The sequence below is a fragment of the Chrysemys picta genome, chromosome 3, assembly GCF_011386835.1.
Source record: "Chrysemys picta bellii isolate R12L10 chromosome 3, ASM1138683v2, whole genome shotgun sequence".
Lineage (NCBI taxonomy): Eukaryota > Metazoa > Chordata > Testudines > Emydidae > Chrysemys > Chrysemys picta.
The window spans coordinates 171,226,821-171,232,820 of record NC_088793.1 but is presented as its reverse complement, the minus strand read 5'-3'; positions in this window follow the sequence as shown (position 1 = coordinate 171,232,820).

Genomic DNA, 6,000 nt, shown 5'->3' with positions numbered 1-6,000 from the left:
TCCTCTGTACAAAGCTTGGGTCCTCCTGCATGAAACTGGGAAGGGGCAGGGGACAGTTTCCCTGAACAAGCCAATCAATTCAGAATCTATTCTGACAAACAGGGAGAATACAGAACAGCCTGGAATTTATGGAAAGCTGGGAGGGGGATTCAGGTTCTGACAGGCAGATTGTGCAGCACAAGTACATTATGGATTAAACACAAATCCTCAGGATCAAAGGCATTCAGTTTATCTGCTTTTAAATCCATTGTCTGGTTAGAAAGCAGATTAAAGTCCCAATAGAAAACCACAGAATTCCCCCCCAAACCAAAGCATTTCCTTCCCCAGGCCGGTGCATCCCAAGTTGGCACTGTTCCGGAAAATGATTTCAACCCTCTCTCTGTTTCTCAGTGACTGCAGAACAGTGAAACTTTGGGAAATACACTGGGGGAAGCAGGGATTTTAAGCCTCTGTTGTGAAGGGAGGAGATAGACACAGACTGTGGCATATTCATCCTTGCTGGCATAATTTTAAGCCTGTATCACCTGTGTCCCTGAAGGGCCGTTTCACTGAAAATTAGACCTATGAATATTTGAGTCTCCTTGGTTTCCATTAGCATTAATGACTGCTGGGTACACTGAACACATTAACGACACAAAAAGGCAGTTTTAGGCCTGGTCTACTGGGGGTGAGGGGGGAGAATCGATCTAAGTTACGCAACTTCAGCTACGTTGTTACCCGGGGTTCTTTCAACCCAAAGTTCTTGGTAACTTTTACTCTGTGCGAGGAGGTGTCAGGAAATAAATCAGGGGAGACAGGGCCGTCCGACCGATAGATGGCTGGCACAAACAGGACAACACAAGAGTGCTTTCACTTAAAGCTAAGCACTTACACACGTCCGCAACAGGTTAGTAAAACACCCCCAGCACTTGATAATTACCAACGCTGAGTGTGGCTCTCGAGTGGCACAGTGGCAGCCCGTCTGCCGGTGGGGAACACAAGATGCATCCAGAGGGAGAGACCAGTCCCCAAACAAATCCCCTTATTTATACATTAGTAATAGAATGACATGTCCCTTAAAGAAACCTTGTTAAATAAGCAGTTTCAAGCAAGAGGTTCCTTCTGATCATTGATTAACCAGGTGTGGGTTTTTCCAGAGTCTGCAGCTCTGAGACCCCAATAGACAGAATCTCTTTTAAAATGCATGTATCAGCAACTTCAACACAATTCTTATCAGGAAGGACGCGGGGCCAAGCTGCCCCTTCCGTGGGACCCCAAAACCCCCTTCCCTCCTGCCTTGGTCAAGCTGAGTTTGCTGAATGGCCAATTTACAGCTTGTGACTAGGCTGCTTTTTAACAATAAGTCATAGTGGTTTTAGGCACTTTACTGGTTTGCCAAAGTCTCCCCGTACAACGTGAATAATGTAGCTGAAGTCGACGTACTTAGATCTACTCACCCGTGGGGAGCGCCTCTCGTGGCGCTGGAGTACAGGAGTCGACGGGAGAGCGCTCGGGAGTCGATTTATCATGTCTAGACTAGACACGATAAATTGACCCCCGCTGGATCGATTGCTGCCCGCCGATCCGGCGGATAGTATAGACATACCCTCAGACATGAACATAGCAATGGCACAAGCAATAACAAGAGAACTGGATGTAGAAAGTGGAGACTGGGCATTATTCTACCCTCAAATGAATGACAGCTGCACTCATGTAACAGAAGAACTGGATCCATTTATTGTAGAACAGTCTATAGAGCCTGATTCTCCTCGCACATACCTGTTGTGAAGCTCCAATAATGCCAACAGAGTTGCTTCTGATTAAGGCTATGTCTACACTATGGACCTTTTAGCAACACAGCTGTGTCAGTACAGCTGTGCCGCTAAAAGGTGTGCAGTGTAGCTGCTCTTGTCCATAGGAGAGAGCTCTCCCACCGACAAAAAATTCCACCCCCAATGAGTGGCAGTAGCTTTGTCGGCAGGAGACCTCTCCCACCAACAAAGTGCTGTTCACATCAGCGCTTTTCGTTGGTAAAACTTTGTCATTCATGGCGGTGTTTTTTTCACACCCCTGAACGACAAAAGTTTTACCAACGAAAGTCCAGTGTAGACAAAGCCTAAGTGACAGGAAAAAACAGGCCCAACGTCCCCCTGTGTCAACGTTCTTCCGGCATGGACTAGGGTTGTGAACACAGGCATGCTGGGGAGGAGACAAAGTGTTTAGTCAGACCAGCCAGTTGATTATGCTGGAGCCACGACAAAAAACAACGGCTTCAGTATAATTTACCAGGATGCTGAGGTAAAAGAAGGACACCTACATCCTGAGATGTCAATGGGAGTATTACGAGTGAAAAGAAAAAGAAAGAAAGATTGTTTTAATTTCATATTTTAAAAAGTAGTTACACATTCAACAGTACAGGGTGGGTAACATTCATACCTGGACAGAAGGCCAGCACTAGGGCCATGCAGCATCACTTAAGTCCTAGCCCTAAGTGATACATAAATCTTGCGCCAGTCCCAGCACAAGGGTCAATTTCACCCTATGAGAGTTAGTTAACTGCATATAGAGTCACTTACATGAATATGATCAGTATTGTATAACAACCACTCAGAAGAAGTCACAAGGAAAGATAGAGATAATACATTGCAACTAATAATAAATAAAAAAACCCACTACTCTCTACAAATCAGAGCTGAACACAATTAAGACCTTCAGAGACATTTTTCTTTGAAGAATCATAGCCTCATTTACATGGAATTGGATAGAAATTCCCACAGAGAAAATAATACCTGTGTGTATCAGTTTCTAACCAAGCCTTAATTTTTGTGTGGCTGCTTCAGGTCCCCTACAAGTCCCTGTTGACGTTCATTCTATTTTAAACACATTTGTTGATTAAACATGAGAACAAATTTCTTTAATATACAAACCAGGCACAACACAATTTCAGAGCATTAAAAAATATAGCACTGAAAAGAAGGGTGACAAGCAATTATTCCTGGCTCAGTCAGATATTCTCCAAATGTCTAAAGAGCAACTTATCTGACATTTCTATCCCATAAATAAATAGCATTGTTTCCTTGTTCTTAATATTTAATTTGCCAGACTTTCCCTTTCGCTTTTTCTCCCCCCTAGTAATTACAGTTTTCTATAGAGGTTATTTTTTCCCTTCCCGCAGAGTTGTTTGGATAATGAAACCATTACTTTAAAAGCTGAATCCAAATAAAATTCCCTCCAGATATTTTGCACTGCCTCTGCTGTGAATCTTATGAAATCATGCTTTGCAAGGTGCTGTTTCCCATCATCCCTCTTGAAAACATTTAGGCTAACAGTAAATATTAGTCAAATGAGTACAAGCCTGTAATGGTCCTCACTCAGGGTCTGGTTGGGTAGTGTGGCTGAGTGATCATGGCCATAACCCCGGACTGCCAAGGGGTTGTAGGGAGGGGAGCCCAGGCCCTCCCATTCGACTGGGCTCCGACCCAGGGCCCTTTGGGCTACCAGTAATGTGGCAACGAAGGCTGCCCTCCCTGGTCCTCTTCCTCTCATCTCCTGCCCCTGAGGTCAGCTCAGTCCAAGTCCTGGAGCTGTGGGCTGCAGGTCTACTCACCTCCACTCTGTCACACAAATGAGCGAATTCCCTGTCTTTTAATTCCTCCAGCAGATGGAGCATTTGCTGCAGGTGTGGTGAGGTGGGGCTGACTGAGCCCCAAATGATCCCTTAACCCCTTGCTGCTCAGTGTGGGGTTTGTACACTCCATCACAAAGCCACATATCCATGTGCAATGATTGTGGGACTTCAGGTTGTAGGCATATGGGGTGACATTTTCAAAAACACCTAAGTGACTCAGGAGACTAAAGCCCGTTGACTGTCAATGAAACGTAGACTCCTAAGTGCCAAAATCACTATTGAAAATGGGGCTTATATTGAGTGATATATAGAAATGTCTTGTTATAGTGTTCCTTACTTAGGTACCAGTGCAGCAAGGTGATAACCAGCTAGGATGGGTTTTGAAGGAGTTCAACACCTTGCAGGGTAGGGTTCTAATTACAGTTAGGATCTGATCCAAAGCCCATTCAACTCAAGGGAAAGACTCACATTGCTTTCAGTGAGTTTTGGATCAGTCTCTAAGTCACTAGCATATAATTGTCTTCTCACTTAGAATATCTAGGGAATTAATATATTTATGAGGAGCCAAGCCTCATGGCTCATTACAATGCAGATAAATCTATTCTGCATAAGCCTCTTTCAAAGGCATTATTTTTCTTTACTTCAGTAACATCCATAAACATTATTGCAATGAGAGAAGGAAACAAATTGCAATAATAATGTCACCATTTTTAATAAGCTGAACAGATCCCTAATGCATCATTGTCCCTCTCCAGGTGTACTTGTGTGTGGTTATTACAAATAGAGGAAGGCTGAATTTTGTTTGTAAAGTTTGCTGTAAAAACCCTATCTACTTTCACTTGTCACATTATTTTCAGTTCATGCATTCACCAGCTGCCTGAACCTCCAGCGTTTGTGTCTCTGGAGGGAGGCAGGGACCAACCGCTGCTGGCAGCCCTGAGAGAGGGACCACGGCTTTGCGCCCCCCACCCCACAGCCCAGGAGGCTGTGGCCACAAGAAAAGGTCCTGGTATTTGGTGGCTGCATGCGTTCATGGTGGCCACCTTTGAGAAATACTGTGTAGCCTTAATCCCATCTATATAGAGTCAGCTCTTTGAGTCCCCCTTCGCAATGCCTTGAAACAGTTCCTCAGAAACTCTGCAGCTAATCAGATCTTTTTGAATGACAGCCATCCCTCTCATTTTGGGGCTTCCAACCCTTCCCTTACCCTCCATGTCTAAATCTAACACCCTATATATTCTTCTGATGGTTTCATATTCCCAAACCATCTAACCTCAATTGTTCCATAATTGATACCACCTTCATGCTTCCCCTAATTCATTTGTTCCAAACATGGGCCATCCTTGTAACTGTAAGTATCCATTCTTTTCATTTCCACTGTATTCAAGATCTGCCTCTGTCTTGTCCTCAGTGCCCAGCATTTGAAGCCATACAAAAGTGTAGGCCTGATTACTGTCTTGTAGATCATACTTCTCAATTTCATAGGCATTCTCCTATCACAAATTGCTCTGCTCACTTCTCTCCTTTTAGCCCATGTCTTTCCTGTTCTGTTTATAAGTTGTTGAGTTTACCATTTTCCTGTAAAGCAGTCTTGTGCAAATGAGAATCAGACCCTAATCGGGCTTTTGGAATATATTTTTGTTCTCGTGTAAATGATACATGTCCAATTATACTAGCATTATCTGACTGTTTAAAAGGGCACTAGTACATCAGACCTCATGACAAAATATCATGGTGCTAAACCAGTTTCTGGAAAAATGTATAGTGCATTTGTAGGGTTTTTAAAAGTTCTGCTTCCATAGTGAATCAAAACAGAGCTTAGCTCCTAGCAAAATGGAATCTTCAATATTTTCTGCATTTTTTAAACTAGAGATTGAAGCTTCTTTTTCAAGCTTGCTGATGCAAGCCCCATAAAGGTACATACGACACAGACTATTGTGAGAGATTGTGCCACACACTCTCAAAGAAACTGCGAAACCACCTGATCAGCATCCTGTACAGCAAACAGGTGAAGATTAAGAAGGAACTCTCAGAACTGGAGTCTCTCATAGAAAGCCAACCTTCCAAACAAACTTCCACATGGCTGGACTTTACAAATACAAGACAAGCCACATACAACACACACTTTGCTTCTCTACAGAGAAAAAAGGACAGTAAACTATCCAGACTCTTACATGCCACAAGGGACTATAACAGTGGTACCCTCAACACACCCAGCAATATTGTTAATCTATCCAGCTATACAATTAGCCCAGCAGAAGAGTCTGTCCTATCTCGGGGACTCTCTTTCTGCCCCACCACCCCCACAAACACAATACAGTTCTGCGGTGACCTGGAAGTCTACTTTAACCGTCTCCGCCTCAAGAAATATTTCCACCATGACACCAAACAGC